The sequence below is a fragment of the Triturus cristatus genome, chromosome 6 (assembly GCF_964204655.1).
Source record: "Triturus cristatus chromosome 6, aTriCri1.1, whole genome shotgun sequence".
In the NCBI taxonomy this organism is placed as follows: domain Eukaryota; kingdom Metazoa; phylum Chordata; class Amphibia; order Caudata; family Salamandridae; genus Triturus; species Triturus cristatus.
Window position 1 is genome coordinate 1847090186 of NC_140589.1, and position 17427 is coordinate 1847107612.

Genomic DNA, 17427 nt, shown 5'->3' on the forward strand with positions numbered 1-17427 from the left:
CGGCTGCCGCTGTTTGTTCTGTAATTTTTATTTGAGTTTTTAATCCCTTAAAAAACAGAATACAAGAGACTTTTGGCAAAACAGGAACAGTGTTGTGGCTGGGAGAAGTTACGGGCAGAAAGAATGAGGACTGTCACAATTTACAATCAGTATGTGTCCATCTTTTATACAAAACATGATGGGTTATAAAAGGTTCCGGTTACTATATATGGTGAGGAATGTTGGTTGTTGCCTTTGGAGTCATAAATTAATTGTCTAATAGTTACCACAGGTGGGACTCGACCTCGCATGGACACAATGTGGCCATTGGATAACATGTCCAGATGTCAGGCGTAAGGACGCATGATCACTGCGTGTAGTAGGTCCTGATTGGCTATGTGTTCCTAACTCATGTGGCATTTGACTTTTTATGGTGTTTTAGGAGCGCACGTACCCCCTCCGGCCATTTGTGCTTTATTGGAGCAATCTCCCTTGACCATTGTAATGTTGCTGCACCTATTTATGGGATTGCTCAAGAGTTTCCAGCCCAAGCATTTGCCTGCCGGCTATGCACCCTCCTACCTGTGACCTATCAATCAGCAATCCTGGCCTTGGTCTCAGGGCCTGCTTGACTACACAGTTGCTCGTCGAGGTTGATGAGGAGTTCACAATGGGCGATTCTGTTGATAAGGATGAGATTTCATTTTAATTGATGAATGCATTGATTTCCATAGTAACATTATTATAAGAAGCTTGCACTGCTGCCCCTGCATGTTGTGTGAATGTAAGAAGCTTGCATTGCTGCCCCTGCATGTTGTGTAAATGTAAGAAGCTTGCACTGCCGCATCTGCTGTGCATGTTGTGTAAGTGTAAGAAGCTTGCACTTCTGCTGCCGGTGCTCTACATGTTCTGTAACTGTAAGAAGCTTGTACTGCTCCCTTTGCTGTACATGTTCTGTAACTGTAAGAAGCTTGCACTGCTGCCTCTGCTGTGTATGTTGTGTAAGTGTAAGCAGCTTGCACTTCTGCTGCCTGTGCTCTACATGTTCTGTAACTGCAAGAAGCTTGTACGGCTGCCTCTGCTGTACATGTTCTGTAACTGTAAGAAGCTTGCAGTGCTGCCCATGCTGTACATAATGTGTAAGTGTAAGAAGCTTTCAATACTGCTGCCTGTGCTCTACATGTTCTGTAACTGTAATAAGCTTGCACTGCTGCCACTGCAGTGCATGTTCTGTAACTCTAAGAAGATTGCTGCCTCTGCTGTGCATGATGTGTAAGAAACTTGCACTGCTGCCACCGGTGGTGTGTATGTTCTGTAAGTGAGTGTAAGAAGCTTGCACAGTGATCTCTGCTGTACATGTTCTGTAAATGTAAGAAGCTTGCACTGCCACCTCTGCTGTACATGTTCTTTAACTGTAAGAAGTTTGCACTGCTGCCTCTGCTGTGCATGTTTTGTAAGTGTAAGAAGCTTGCAGTGCTGCTGCCTGTGCTCTTCTTGTTCTGCAAGTGAATGCTTCTTTCATGCTTTCATTTTTCACCACCTGCCATTCGTGTCAAATAGGACCCGTGTAAGCAGTCCAGAGGATGGGTTTGAACAACATATCCACTTGTGAACAAGATATTTGGTAGGTACCAATCGGGCAAGCCTGGCACTATTGGTGAAAATATGCAAATCAGCTGGTCATCACACACTACTATGTACCCCTGAAAGTGCACTTCGACCAAATCCACTTCTCTGCCCACGCACTTCTCAATCAATAAATCAGCATCTGCAAATCGCACTCTGTCACCCCTAGGGGTATCTGGCCGCTGTGTCTCTGTCGCAGAGCCAGGTCTACTCATTTGCAATGTGGTAAATCTTGTCACACTTCCACCCTGTGCCTGGAACTTCAGATTCACTGTCCAGAAACAGAGCAGATACCTGGCAAACTCTCTGGGCCCGATTCACAGAACTAACTTAAGACAAAATCCTAAACATACTACCATTTTGGTATACACAGAAGGCACTTACTCATTTTGGTATTCACAGAAGGCACTTACTCCTTTCGGTATTCACAGAAGTTAGGTGTCCTAACTTTAGGACCCCTAAATGCCTTCTGTGAATACCGAAAGTCTTAAAATTAGGATTTCTCACAATTTAGTAGTAGTAAAGTTAGGACTCCTCCATTGTAGTGCCTCATTCTACCTCGTGAGGTATTACTAAACTAGCGCCTGTGTGTTTGACCGGAATTACCTGATGCGCCCAATCAACATGCCCCAGGCATTGTGCCTCATTTCCAGTGAGGTATGGACTTTTTGACGTTTCGTTGTGTGTGACCGGAATTATGTGGTGCGTCCCATATCAATGTGCACCAGACGTTGGGCCTCATTTCCAGGGAGGTATGGAATTTGCAACTCTTTGTAATATGTGACTGGAATGGTATGGTGTGACCCGTACCAACAGGCACCAGTAGGTTGTTCCCGGGTTGGCCGGGTGTGTCTCTGATTGACGTGTATCTTATGGGGTGCGCCCTGCTTCTGCGAGGCTCCTCTGCTTCATTCCTCATACATCAATTGTTCCCTTTTTGGCCCTCAGTGCGGTGGACCAACTGGCCTCTTCTCACCCGGCCCCCAACGACATTGTGTTGCCAGATAGTATTGCCTGGTTCGGACTTGGGTAGTGAGAGTGATTGACTGGGCTGAAGGAACACTTCAGAGAGCGATTGGAAGTGGATCAAGCGACTGCGTGACCCCCTGTGCTTCACAGAACTGGGCTGGTGCCGGAAAGTCCTAGTGGAACCCTTTCGAGTGACCAACTTTCGCCCTAAGCCCGCTTCTGCTCAGCATCCTGTGGGTGAACTTCCGGAGTGCCAAACCCCCATTTGATGACTGCCTCCTAATTAGTCCTGCTATCTACCTCACCTGCTTCCATGGGACCCAGGCTAAGTGTGACTTCAGATGCATGCGGCCTAGTATCTGGGTGAGGGCTGGTTATCTTTAATCTGTGGGTGTAGGATAGCCGGCGTGACCTGGAGGGTGAAGGGAGGCTTTGGCCACGGGGTCTGCAGTGTGCTATCAATTGACCTGCTGGGTATCAGTTGCACCACATTACAGTGCTGTGTGTGAGCGCATTTCATACGGTCCTGCCTGATATTCATTGCACCGTGTATCGGTGCTGAGTGAGTGTGTGTTTGTGGGAGTGACAGTCTGTGGACTGCCTGTGATTCATGACAGTGGCTGGTGGTGTGCTTTACACGTTGATTTCTTGCCAGAAGAACAATGCATTTGACATTGGTTTTACCTGTGCGGCCTTGGCCCGCCGGGCTGTTTATAAGTGTTATAATTCTTTCTATGTACATATTTCTGAAATCGTTGTGATTCTGGGTTCATCCTATAACTGTGTGGTATTTAATTATAAGAATTGCACGGGTGGGCCTGGGATTGACAGCGTGTTGCACCGCATAAGGGTGCAGGGGGTAATCTCTCCCAAGTGTGCATATTATTGATGTCATTTCAACACGGTTGGCCCTAGTACTGCTAGAAATATATCCAAGTGTGATTTATGCCTCAAAATACATAATTTTTATGCTGTGTTAATTATTGTGTGTGTTGAATACTAACATTATTTCCACTAATCACATGTGAAGACTTTGTTGTGATGCTTGGTGTATTTATTGTGTGAGAGTGCTGTGCCAATGCATTACACATTGCCCCTGTGGTAAGCTTGACTGCCCAGTGTCAAGCTACCCAAGGGTGAGTGCAGGTTATACAGTGAGTGTGATCACCCGCCCCTAACGGAAGTGGTAGGTTCTGTCTGGCCGGAGCCTGGCCTCAGCCAACCAGAAAGTGCCAGTTACAACACCCTGTAAACCGCTCTCATCTGGAGCACAGCCACTACACTGGTCTCTGTAAAACACATCTGCTCGAAATGCTGCAAATGGAACAATCATGTTTCAGAGAAGTATCCCGACAGGTTTATGTGACACGAAATAAAATACACATAAAACCAAATTCATGTAATCCTGGAAGCATGCATACATGAGATAAGCTACAGTTTGAAAGCAATGTAAACCATTTATATGGCTGTTAGATTTCTGGGGGGGGGGGTCTGTAATTAAAACAAAATATTTAGTATTGTTACAGGATTAGATGCCATATACGTATAGTCATAATCGTGCAAGAACTATTGTAACCGCGCCACCAACCATGGACCCCTGTCATCACACAAATACTCGACCTCTGAGCTCCATGCCCTGGACCCATCATGCGACAACAACTGCTGCAGTGCCTCACCAAGCACCACAGAGCGACCGTTGACCTGTGGCCACGGCTGCTTCTGCACAATCAATGACCTGCTGAGCAACAACATGCCCACCGCAGACGATGATCCCCCTTGGTTAAACTTATCTGCCCCCTGATCAACACCAGATCACTCTGCGCACATGCCCCCAAGGTCTGGTACACCATCTCCACCCTCGCTGCTAAATGTCCCCTTCATCACCGAAACATGGCTCACTCCAACGTCCGGCCCCGGCATCGCCGTCACAACCCCCGACAGCTACAAAATGAAACACAAAGACCACACCAACACACAAGGCAGAGGCATCACCATCGTACACAAGGAATCCATCGCATGCTTCATCACAAATGAGGTCCACACACCCATCAAAGAACACATGAACTTCCAGCTCCAAGCTGAGGCCACAACCACCATAAGAGGCACCCTCGCCTACAGACCACCTGGACCACGAACCGGCATCAGCCATACCATTGCAGAGCTCATCACCCTCCTCGCTGTCAAATCGAAACAGATTCTCCTGGGGGCCCCCAACTTCCACCTAGAGACCCCACCGACACATACATCACCAACCTCCTGGAAAGAACAAACAAAAGAAAATAACAGTGGAACCTTCTCACTGCCAGCACCTAACCCTCCCAAATTTAAATCCCTTACAATGCTTGTTCCTACAGGAACTCAAACAATTCAAACAGAAGCACAGGTACACCACACTAAATCAATCTGGTCAGTTGGAACAACTATATAGTCCAAATCCAATCAATAAGAGGGAGAGAGTTCCTTGATATCATCTCTTTATTCCATTTTCTTATTAGAAACACAACACAGCCGACGCGTTTCGTCTTCAGGACGTTAAGTGCGAGAGTCAATGAGCCTCCATAAGTAGTGAAGGATATACAAAAGATGATGTCCTTAAGGTCATAACCCCAACCAGGAATATCGTAATCCAATAGTCACGATCGGTGATGAGAAACAGCAGCAAGTTTTTCGCCGGTCCTGGAAAGACTTGACTACATCGCCTCAAGCAGATCGTCACTATCCCCACACACAGAGCAGGATACTTGATGGATCCCATCTTCACCTCCAGCAATGGAATCAAATACACCCACACATAAGAACTCACCTGGACCTACCACATTATCGTACACTTCACTCTTCTCGGCCCCCGCACACAACCCACGTCCGAGACAGCACCCACCACGGCACCTGGACCACAGTAACCAAGTAGCAATGAACTGACGCCCTCAGCACCACCCAGCCCAAGATTACAGCAAACCTGGACCAAAGTGTAGAAAACTTCAGTGCCTGGATCACCAACTCTGCCGATCAAGTCACCTCATCCAAACCTCCCGAGATGCACAGACGCACCATTCGAGCCAGCTGGTACACTCCAGAACTCAGCACCACGAAACACGAATGCAAACAACAAAAAAGGAAGATGGAGAATCAGCAATAACGACATCAACCAAGCCACATACAGAACCACCCTTAACAACTACGGCCGTTAGCTCAAAGCCACAAAAAGGAGACCCTCGCACAGCGCATCGAAATCAGCACCAACCAAACCAAGGAACTCTTCACAATTGTCAGGGAATTCTCCTTCCCCACCGCAACAGAAAACACAATCACGCCCTCCCAAGAACTCTGCGACTCCCTCTCCAACCACTTCCACAACAAGATAGTGACCATCTACGTAAACTTCAAACCCCAACCCTCCAACATCCGTTCGAAACCATCGACAACAACCACCAACCACCCGATCACACCTTGGGAACTACTCATCACACCAGCAACCACCACCCTGATGAAATCCATCCACTGAGGGGCCCCCACGACCCCTGCGCCAGTGCAGGGCGTCCCTCTTCACAGTATCTCCTCATTCCATCCATAGCACAGCTGGACAGTATCCTAACATAGGGTGCAGGGTATCTCTCCTAGTTCCCGGTCATTTCATCCCTAGGAGGTCCCAGGTATCATTGCAGCGCGTGCAGGACATCGCTCCTCAGAGTCCCTTCATTTCAGCCCCAGAACAGCTCCCTGGCATCGTAACACCGGCTGCAGGGCACAGCTTTTCCGCATCTCCTCCTTTCAGCCATAGGACAGCTCCCAGCGTCTAACATCAGATGAACGTTATCTCTCCCCAGTGTCTCCTCATTTCAGTACTATAACAGCTCCACGGATTCTTAACACCGGCTGCAGGGCACAGCTCCTCCATGGATCCTCATTTCAACACTAGGTTACTCCTCTGCGTCTTAACACAGGGGCAGGGCACAGCTCCTCTGTAGCTCTGTATTTCAGCACTGGGACAGCTCCAGGCGTCTTATCACCGGTGCAGTTCCAGCGCCTCCATATCTCCTCATTTCAGCACTAGGACAGCTTCACGGCGTCTTAACACCAGCTGCAGGGCACAGCTCCTCCGTAGATCCTCATTTCGGCGCTAGGACAGCTCCTCTGCGTCTTAACACCGGCGCAGGGCACAACTCCTCTGTAAATCTGCATTTCAGCACTGGGATAGCTCTACGGCGTCGTAACACCGGCTGCAGGGCACAGATCCTCCTTTCAACACTAGGTTACTCCTCTGCGTCTTAACACAGGGGCAGGGCACAGCTCCTCTGTAGCTCTGCATTTCAGCACTGGGACAGCTCCAGGCGTCATATCACCGGTGCAGTTCCAGCGCCTCCATAGCTCCTCATTTCAGCACTGGGACAGCTCCACAGCGTCGTAACACCGGGTGCCGGGCACAGCTCCTCTTTTCAGCACTGGGACAGACACACAATACCAGTGATTTCTGCACGAGAACCTCCAACACTGGATCTCAATGTGCCGGGACAGTCTTTGAAAACAGGGACTGGCGGGGCTCATCCGGGACGCCCGGTCACCCAGACAGACAGACAGACAGACAGACGGGAAAACGATATAAAACAGTAGAACCTCTAACTGGACGTGGAAAAGCTGCCCTTTGCTCAAAATAGCTCAAGAACTTTAAAAATGAAATCGACTCTCTCACCTGTGAAGAGATGCCAATTCAAGCTCCTGACCCAAGCATACAAGGCCCTCCACAACATCGAACCACACTACATGAACCACCGCCTGACCTTCCACCAACCCACCAGGAACCTGCGCTCCGCACACCTTGCCCGGGCTCAGACTAAACACATTTGCCACAGCCGCCCCGGAGGATGCTCGTCCTCTCAACTCACCCTCAAGCATGGTGAGTACCCTACGCACCGCAGCTCAGCTCAGCCAGGAAAGAACGCAAGGCCTGACCCTTGAACTGAAGCCCAGAGCACAGCACCCGGATACACCGCGGGATGACAAGCAGCGCTTTATGAATGCTACTTGAGTGATTGAAAATATAATCTGTTTGGTAAACAATGGGCTATCTTTGTCTATGAGTTTACATTTTCTTTAAATTCTATTACGTATCTGGCAAAATGTTACAGTAAAACATGTTTGGGTGAAGACTATCCTTCAAAGGTTTTATCACTAGTACACGTCATCAGTATATTACTGACAGGCGCACAGCATCACTGCTCACATCAGCACCAGGACAGCTCCCTGCACCTTAACACCAAGGGCTGGACATTTCTCCGGAGAACTCCCTCATTTCAGCACCAGGACAGCTCTCAGCATTTTAACATCAGGGGCAGAGCCTCCCTCCTGAGAATCCCTTCACTTCAGCACCAGGACAGACCTCAGCATCTAAACATCGGATGAACCTTGTCTCTCCCCAGTGTTTCTTCATTTTAGCACTAGGACAGCTCCACGGCGTCTTAACACCGGCTGCGAGGCACAGCTCCTCCGTATATTCTCATTTCAGCGCTAGGACAGCTCCTCTGCGTCTTAACAACGGGACAGGGCAAAACTCCTCTGTAGCTCTGATTTTCAGCACTGGGACAGCTCCACTGCGTCGTAATACCGGGTGCAGGGCACAGCTCCTCTTTTCAGCACTGGGACAGCTTCATCGCGTCTTATCACCGGTGCAGTTACAGCGCCTCCATAGCTCCACATTTCAGCACTAGGACAGCGCCACATCGTCTTAACACCTAGTGCAGGGCTTAGCTCCTCCGAAGCTCCGCATTTCAGCATCGGGATAGCTCGCTGGAATCTTTGCATCCAACACATATCTTTCCTCGGTATCTGCCATTTAGCACTAGGACAGCCACCAGCATCTTAACATTACGTGCAGGACATCTGTCCTCAGTTTCGCCTCATGTCATCACTGGGAGCTCCCAGCATCTTAACATCAGGTGCAGTGCATCTGCCCTCAGTGCCCGGCATTTCATCAAAGAGAGCTCGCTGACATCTTAGGATCGGGCGCATGATAACCCCCCCCCCCCCCTCCCCCCGCCCCATCACACACACAATACTAGTGATCTCTGCAGGAGAACATCCAACCCTGGATCTCAATGTGCCGGGACAGTCTTTGAAAACAGGGAATGGCGGGGTTCATCCGGGACGCCCGGTCACCCAGACAGACAGACAGACAGACAGGAAAACAATATAAAACAGTAGAACCTCTAACAGGACGTGGAAAAGCTGCCCCTTGCTCAAAATAGCTCAAGAACTTTCAAAATGAAATCGACTCTCTCACCTGTGAAGAGATGCCAATTCAAGCTCCTGACCCAAGCATACAAGGCCCTCCACAACATCGGACCACACTACATGAACCACCGCCTGACCTTCCACCAACCCACCAGAAACCTGCGCTCCTCACACCTTACCTGGGCTCAGACTAAACACATTTGCCACAGCCGCCCCGGAGGATGCTCGTCCTCTCAACTCACCATCAAGCATGGTGAGTACCCTACGCACCGCACCTCAGCCAGGAAAGAACGCAAGGCCTGACCCTTGAACTGAAGCCCAGAGCACAGCACCCGGATACACCGCGGGATGACAAGCAGCGCTTTATGAATGCTACCTGATTGATTGATTTAAAATATAATCTGTTTGGTAAACAACGGACTATCTTTATCTATGAGTTTACATTTTCTTTAAATTCTATTACGTATCTGGCAAAATGTTACAGTAAAACATGTTTGGGTGAAGACTGCCCTGCAAAGGTTTTATCACTAGGACACGTCATCAGTATATTACTGACAGGTGCACAGCATCACTGCTCACATCAGCACCAGGACAGCTCCCTGCACCTTAACACCAAGGGCTGGACATTTCTCCGGAGAACTCCCTCATTTCAGCACTAGGACAGCTCTCAGCATTTTAACATCAGGGGCAGAGCCTCCCTCCTGAGAATCCCTTCTCTGCAGCACCAGGACAGACCTCAGCATCTTAACACCGGGAGCTGCACATCTCTCCAAAACGCTGGTCATGTCAGCACGGGGAGCTGCACCACATCTTAACATCCAGCACACGACAGCTATCTTCTGTGCCCTTCATTTCAGCACTGGGAAAACGCTCAGCATCTTAACATCAGGAGTGGGGGAAGGTCTCTACACAGGACTGGCCATTTCACCTCCGGCAGCTCCCAGGCACCGTAGCACCGAGTGCAGGACGTCTCGCTCCACAGCATCTCCTCATTTCATCCCTAGCACAGCTGGACAGCATCTTAACATAGGGTGCAGGATATCTCTCCTCGTTACCGGTCATTTCATCCTTAGCAGGTCCCAGGCATCATTGCAGCGGGTGCAGGACATCGCTCCGCAGGGTCCCCTCATTTCAGCACCAGAGCAGCTCCCTCGCATTTTAACACCGGATGCAGGGCACGGCTTTTCTGCATCACCCCCAGTCAGCAATAGGACAGCTCCCAGCGTCTAAACATCGGATGGACCTTATCTCTCCCCAGTGTTTCCTCATTTCAGCACTATGACAGCTCCGCGGCGTCTTAACACCGGCTGCGGGGCACAGCTCCTCCGTAGATCCTTATTTCAGCGCTAGGACAGCTCCACGCCGTCTTAACACCGGCTGCGGCGCACAGCTCCTCCGTAGATCCTCATTTCAGCACGAGGACAGCTCCACGGCGTAGTAACACCGGCTGCAGGGCACAGCTCCTCATTTCAGCACTGGGACAGCACCACGGCGTCTTTTCTCCCGGTGCAGTTACAGCCCCGCCGTATCTCCTCATTTCAGCGCTAGGACAGCTCCACGGCGTCTTAACACCGGATGCAGGGCACAGCTCCTCCGTAGCTCCACATTTCAGCACTAGGACAGCTCCACGGCGTCTTAACACCTGGGGCAGATTTATGTTTCCTGGCGCATCCCTGCAAATCAGCAGGGATGCGCCAAGAAAGATGCGTCACGCAAGTTTACCCTTGCGCCACCACAGATGTGCCGCATTTACAATGCAGCGCATCATGGTGCAAGGATAAACAGATGCGTGATGCATCTGATGGCGTAAGGGCGGCGCATTGCTGGAGTCGATGTTTAGGGGCTGTCCATACCTGCCCATACCTAACATGCTGCGTCATGCTTCAAGCAGGCGCAAGGTTTTGACGCAGCACCGTCGGAATAGTGACTGAGTGAAATCTTGTAGATTTCACTGCATCACTTTTCCGAGGCTTTTTCCGATGGAACGCCCACCCTGCATACATTAAACCTGACGCAGGTTTAATATGGCGCAGGGCTTTACACCGTGACGCATCTCCATAGATGCATCACGATGGAAATGGGGCGCAACGTGGCGCAGGGTTTACGCCGCCGCTGCGTCACAAAAGTGACGCAATGGCAGCGTAAAAGTGGCGCAAGTCTAATATAAATCTGCCCCCTGGTGTAGTGCTCAGCAACTCCGTAGCTCCGCATTTCAGCACTAGGATAGCTCCCTGGAATCTTTGCATCCAGCACATAATATCTTTCCTCGGTATGTGTCATTTAGCACTCGGACAGCGACCAGCATCTTAACATTACGTGCAGGACATCTGTCCTCGGTTTCGCCTCATGTCATCACTGGGAGCTCCAAGCATCTTAACATCAGGTGCAGCGCATCTCCCCTCAGTACTTGGCATTTCATCAAAGAGAGCTCGCGGACATCCTAGGATCGTGCGATTATAACCCCTCACCCATCACACACACACTCACAATACTAGGGATTTTTGCACGAGAACCTCCAACCCTTGATCTCAATGTGCCGGGACAGTCTTTGAAAACAGGGACTGGCAGGGCTCATCCGGGACGCCCGGTCACCCAGACAGGAAAACTATATAAAACAGTGCAATCTCTAACAGGACGTAGAAAAGCTACCCCTTGCTCAAAATAGCTCAAGAACTTTAAAAATGAAATCGACTCTCTCACGTGTGAAGAGGTCACGATCCCTGGAGAAATTACGAGAAATATCTATCCCGTTTCCTGGAACTCGAGGCAAGGAAAACGTCGAACTATCCTATCACCAGTGCTTTAAATGGTAAAAGATAAGTGCAGGCACTCATTAAAATGTGCTAAAGGTGTAGTTTGGGGGGGCGGGGCTAAGGCAAGACATGATGATACTTAGCGACTTCTGTATAAGTTGCAGCACACACCAAAACACGAGAGATGTGTTTATATAAACAAAGCAGGTTAACTCATTAGACAAAATGAAAGAGAAATTCGATAATATGTTAATATTTCCTTTTTTATGCAATAGTTGCAGCTTCTTAATGCCATACTTTTAATTGCTGTTGTTTGGCACAATACTATATATTTTTGTGCACGTGAGTTGGGAGAAACTGAAAATACCCCCACTTCGAACCAAAGCTCTTACGGCACCAAGCAAATGAAGCAAATCATCATGACCCTCCCAAGAAGATGTCTCTTGTCTCTTTCATCAATCTATCAATTCGTCCTTTCATCCTACCATTTACCTGCTAATGTCCACCATTTACCATTTGCATTCTGTCGTTTATTCAGTCTTTATCCATCATTCAGTTTTTCACCATTCCGTTTGTCCACCCTTCATATCCAAACCTATCCATCCATCTCCAAACCTATCCATTCATCCTTTCACTCATCCATCTATTTATCTACCCATTCGCTCATTTATCCATCAACCCTATCACTCCTTTATTCCATCCGCCCTTTCATTCCATCCACCCTTTCACTCAATCCCTCCTTTCACTCATCCATCAACCACCCTTTCATCCATCCCTTCTCCCTTTCATTCATCCAACCAATCTTTCACTTATCCACCCATCATTCGCCCTGTAATCCAATCATCCACCCATGCTTTCACTCATCCATCCATATATTCATCCGTTCATCCATCTATACATCACCCTTGCTCACTCATTCATCCACTCACTCACCCACCCACCAACCCTCTCTTTTACGTTATTTATGAATCTTTGTCGCTGAGCAGACATGGACACAAAAAGTGCCACCCATTTTCCATAAAATACTTCCTGAGAGTGTCTTGATTGTCTCTCTCATTCTCTCACTTTTTTCTTACAAAAAACAGGCATGCAAATGCAGACTAACACATAAACATAAGCAGACACACAAAATACTAGGGTATGATTAAAGCTTTGCTATACTCTTCACGTACCATGGCTGTTATAATTGCCACCAGGGCCGGACTGACCGTAGCCTGATGGCCACTGCCAGGGCACTGCCATGATTCCTGTGTTTGCATAAATGCACAGGATAGTGTGAATGTGATTGACAGCATAGGCCCTGAACGGACCCTGCTCGGTCAAGCACAGCGTGATGGTGAGCACCCGGACATTATTCAAATGAGCCCTGCAGAATAGCTCAGCTGGGACTCAGATCGGGGCTGCCAGAGACACGTTCCACTCCTGCTTACCAGCTCTTACAGCCAATAAGCCTACCTTTTCATGAGTACCTGTAATCTCCTCAGAAGTAGAGAAGTGCTGGTACTCAGAATGATAAATCTAAGAAGTGCCGGCACTCAGTACCAGTAAGTACCGGCCCATTTAAAGCACTGCTTATCATCCTCAGATCAAAGTTCAAAAACATCCTGCAACCAGTCGCCAGGCCACCTGTGCCTCGGTAGCAGCGAGAAGCGAGCACATCTGAGGCGGCAACCATCTGTTAATCCCACCCAGTGCCAACTGCCCGGGTCAAAGACCATCTCAATACCGTCGACTCCATCTATGTCCCAAGTAGGCTTCTGAATCCACCATTGCCACCACACATCCCCTCTGAGCCCACCAGATAATCGGCACATCCCCTCTGATCCCTGCTAGATCACCAGCGCATCCCCTCCGAGCCCTCTAGATCACATCGCTTTCCATTTGAGCCCTGTAGATCACCAGCGAATCTGCTATGAGGCCTGTAGATCACCACCATGACCCAACCCATGCCCCAAGAACACACCACTGAGACCACCCACACTTTATTTCGCACTTTTGGATTAACAGAGTATCGAGTTTATGCTTGATTGGACTCCCCCATCGTAGTTTGGTCTAAAGTCGCAACATGTGAGACGGAGTGCAAATGCACAGGTTTATCATGACTTTTTCAAACTGATTGCTAGAACGGAAATTGCACGCAGAGTGTATTTCAGGACTAGAGACTTTGCGTGGGACGCTTACTTCTCAGCTGGTCTTCCTATCATTGATTACGGAGTGATTATTCCACATATCGATACATACTAGCCTTGAGAAAGTCCTTGGGACCAAACACGTGTCGGCTGCCTGCACATATATTATATTTTTCTAAAAGAACAATAAAGAACAGAGTAAAGAAAACCTTGAATCAACCTGTGATTTCCGACTGTTTCGTGACAAATGATGAAAGCCAGCTTCACTGGCTTGGATTACCATTGAGTGTGCCTCGGCAAGTGTGCGACACATTTGTGGCTTCACAATGGGACTGGCTTCATCATATCCCTTGCCGATTGCTTGAACCAAAGCATGTATTCCAATGGAGGCAGACGTAAGCAGTCCTCGTCGAAGTAGCACAACTATCTAAAAATCGTTCGGCTGACTCCCTGCAGCCCCCATTTCCCTAATAAGAATATACCGAAGACTGATGGCATTCTATCCGGGGGAAAGATATTTCAGGGTGATAACCCTACGGCTCCTAAATACCAATACACACCACACTTTCATGCTTAATCCTTCTCCCCTTATCTCCTAGAATCACCACACCCACAAAGATCCTTGGCTGCCAATATCCTAATTTTTTTGACTCCAAGACATGTAAATGGACACAAGCTGACAAGGCTGTCAGGGCCCCTCCCACTTACAGGGGCCAGTTGTTTCACATAATCCCCAATTCTAAGTTTTTTCTACCATAAGTAACCAGCCAATTCTTAATGTAATTTCTTTGTCTCCTCCCTGACAGTGCCCAGCTGGGCTCCTTGCTTAAACTCGAATTGAGTCACAATTCTACGGGTGTGCGCCTCTTTGATCTGACAGAATATCTTTTTAAACCCAGGTAATGCAGTAAGCATTTTTTTTTTTTAAATAATCTTTATTCAATTTTTGTTCAAAGCAAAATAAAGCTGTAAATACAATTTAATAAAGTACGTATTGTAGTATATCTCAATTTGCATTTCCATGCCCACTAGGTGGGGGGGGAGAGGGGCGAACCATTATACTCAATGCTACAGATAGTTAGCAACGACATTGATTCACTACGGAGTTTGTTAACAAATATTGCTGTGCAAAGCTATATCAAAACATAATATAAAAAAACATAATACCACCTCACTAGTGGGCCTGTCCTATAGTTACAATAAATATGGTTCCGCTAAATGCGGTGCTTATTTATAATGCCATCTGCAGGGATCCTGTTATGATGTTTACTTCAGCGAAGAAGAGGTAGAGGAGGAGTTGTGCAGTGTAGATGTCGCTCTGTGTGTCGGTGCGGTTAGGTCTGGCCTAGGGTGTGAACCAGCTGTGCCCGTGTATCAGGCACGCGTGTCGGTGAAATAGCTCTCCCCTTGTGAGTGTGCCCCAGTGTGGGCATGCAGGGTATCCTAGTCTTGTCTACTGGCTGTGGCGTAGGTGCCACCGACATGTTAAACATTAGCGTGTTTATCATGAAGGCTGGATTCTATAGTGGTACCGTAATGTTGCCATTCTACGGGTTGTGCCCTAGACGTGGGACGTGGGATCTAGGATGCCAGTATCGTGTTCAGCCACCAGGGCTTGCCGGAGGGTGATAAGCCAGTGTTTGGTGGAAGGGCCCGTCGAGGACTTCCAAGCCATAGCCAGGGTGCGTTTGGCCAGACCCAGCGCCAAGTCCAGGAATTTAATAAGGTTCTTGCGACGTGTATTGCGTTTTGTAATGCCCAGCAAGTAGTGCGCGCCCTGAGTTGGGATTGTGGTTCCCATTGCTGCCGACAGTACATCAGAAATCTTTCCCCCAGTATGTCGTGATGTGAGAGGACATCCAGACCATATGCACAAAGTCCGCATCCGAGTTATGGTACCTGGGGCATATATCAGTGGAAGTCGGGTACCTATGCGCCAGCCTGTGCGGGGTTAAGTATGTATCGTGTAAATAGTTGAATTGAGTGAATTTAAGGCTGGCATTCATTGAGATGGTCATGTGGTTCCCCACGCATTGCTTCCACTGCTTGTCTGTTATTTCAGTGGATAGTGCCATTGTCCAGTATTCGCGTAGCAGAGTTAATGAGGGGGCTGTGTCTGCTCTATAGGAGTTATATATGGATGTGATGGCTTTCCTGACTGTCCCGTGTATCAGTAGTGTCTTAGGGCTTTGGAAGTTGGAGGTACAGTATTTATGTCACCCCACATTTGAGTTGCCTGTTGCGTTAATGTTGCATATAGAAGGAACGTCCCAGGTGACACACCATAGTCATCCATCAAAGTGTCGAAATCTCATAGGGTGGAGTCAGTAAACAGGTCACCCCACGTTGTCAGGCCAGCTGTCTGCCATTCCGCCAGTTCGGGGTCTTTAGGCGGGCATATGTCCCTGGTAACGTCTCGATGGTAAGATCTGGGGTGTACAGTGGAGGGCGGCGTCTGGCTATGACGTATTTCGACCAGGCGCTTGGGCTGCCCACAGCAGAGTTCAGTCCTCTTTCCTCTGAAGTGGAGTTTTAGAGCCTGATAAACACTCGAGCAGGTCTGGCTACGATAACGCCATGGCCCAGGTGTCCAGTCAGCTAAGTTCTTTTTTGCAAGCTGCTGGGCGGCTGCGTAGTATAGCTCGTAATTGGGCGCTCCTAGTCCGCTCTCCGAGATGAGGAGATGAAGCTTCGGGAGCACTACCCTTGCCCTGGAGTTGCCCCATATCAAAGATACGAGCAATGACCGTAGGTCCTTGAATAATTTCTGAGGCAGCCTATAGGGGAGGACGGTAAAAAAGTCTAGGAGCCTAGGGAGGAGGAGCATCTTGGATATGGCTATGCGGCCCGTAATGCAGCAAGCCTTTTGAGGGCCTATTATTATTACTTTTTCAAAACATTTGATCTGCAGGAAGAAGAAGTGGTGGCAGCACTGACTAGAGAAACAGAGGAGTTCTTTCATTTTAATCAGGGGTCAGCTGCATATGGAACAATTTGGGATGCCTATAAGGCTTTTCTGAGAGGAAGACTAGGGACACTGGATGCTGAAAAAAGGCGGAGATACCATAAAGAGGTGTTAACAGTCGAGGAACAGGTTCGGACCTTAGAGAAAGATCTGATTGACCCCATGATAGATGAAGAAGCCCGGGAAAGTTTAGCTCAAGAAGTGAAGTCAGCAAAATTCAAACTGGCAGATATTCTACACGAAAGGGTGATAAAAAAATGGGAGGCCAGCAGACTGGCCCATTTTGAATATAGTGAAGGCTGTAGTAAGCTGTTGGCTTGGAAGGTCAAAAAAGAACAGGTGAGAAACAGGATTGAGTCAAAGGTGAACATACAGATGTCCTTATCAGCGATAGTGAGGAGATTGGGCATGTGTTCCATAATTACTACAGTAGGGTATATCAAGAAGATCTAAAACCCAACCAAGATGAGGTCGAAGCATGGTTAAGAGAGGGCTCAAGTAACACTCTTACAGCTGATAAGAGCAGGCAGTTGAACCAGGAGATTGGGGAAGGGGAAGTAGAGCTTGCACTAAGACAAGGCAAGAAAGGTAAAGCCCCAGGCCCCAATGGTTTGCCCCTTGATGTTTATAAAGCATTAGCAAGTGCACTAAAACCCATTTTCGTAGAATTTTTAAAATGACTTTTTTATAAATGGGGCCCAAATGCCGGCCTCATGGAATGACGCAAATATCTCCCTAATTCTGAAGCCAAGCAAATGTTCAACAAACTGCGATTCGTATC

The 17427-nt window shown here is 48.4% G+C and overlaps 1 protein-coding gene across 4 annotated transcripts in view; it reads right to left on the reverse strand.

Annotated features, from left to right (window-relative positions):
• Positions 1-17427, reverse strand: part of FNDC4 (fibronectin type III domain containing 4) — a 677214-nt gene that overhangs the window by 594607 nt on the left and 65180 nt on the right. Inside the window, exon 1 of one of the 4 annotated variants that reach the window (XM_085613314.1) lies at positions 562-653. The exons of the other annotated variants lie outside the window; for them this stretch is intronic. The gene's annotated coding sequence lies outside the window, so the exon portion shown is untranslated. Of the gene's footprint in view, positions 1-561; positions 654-17427 lie in introns of those variants that run through there. 4 annotated transcript variants of the gene reach the window in all.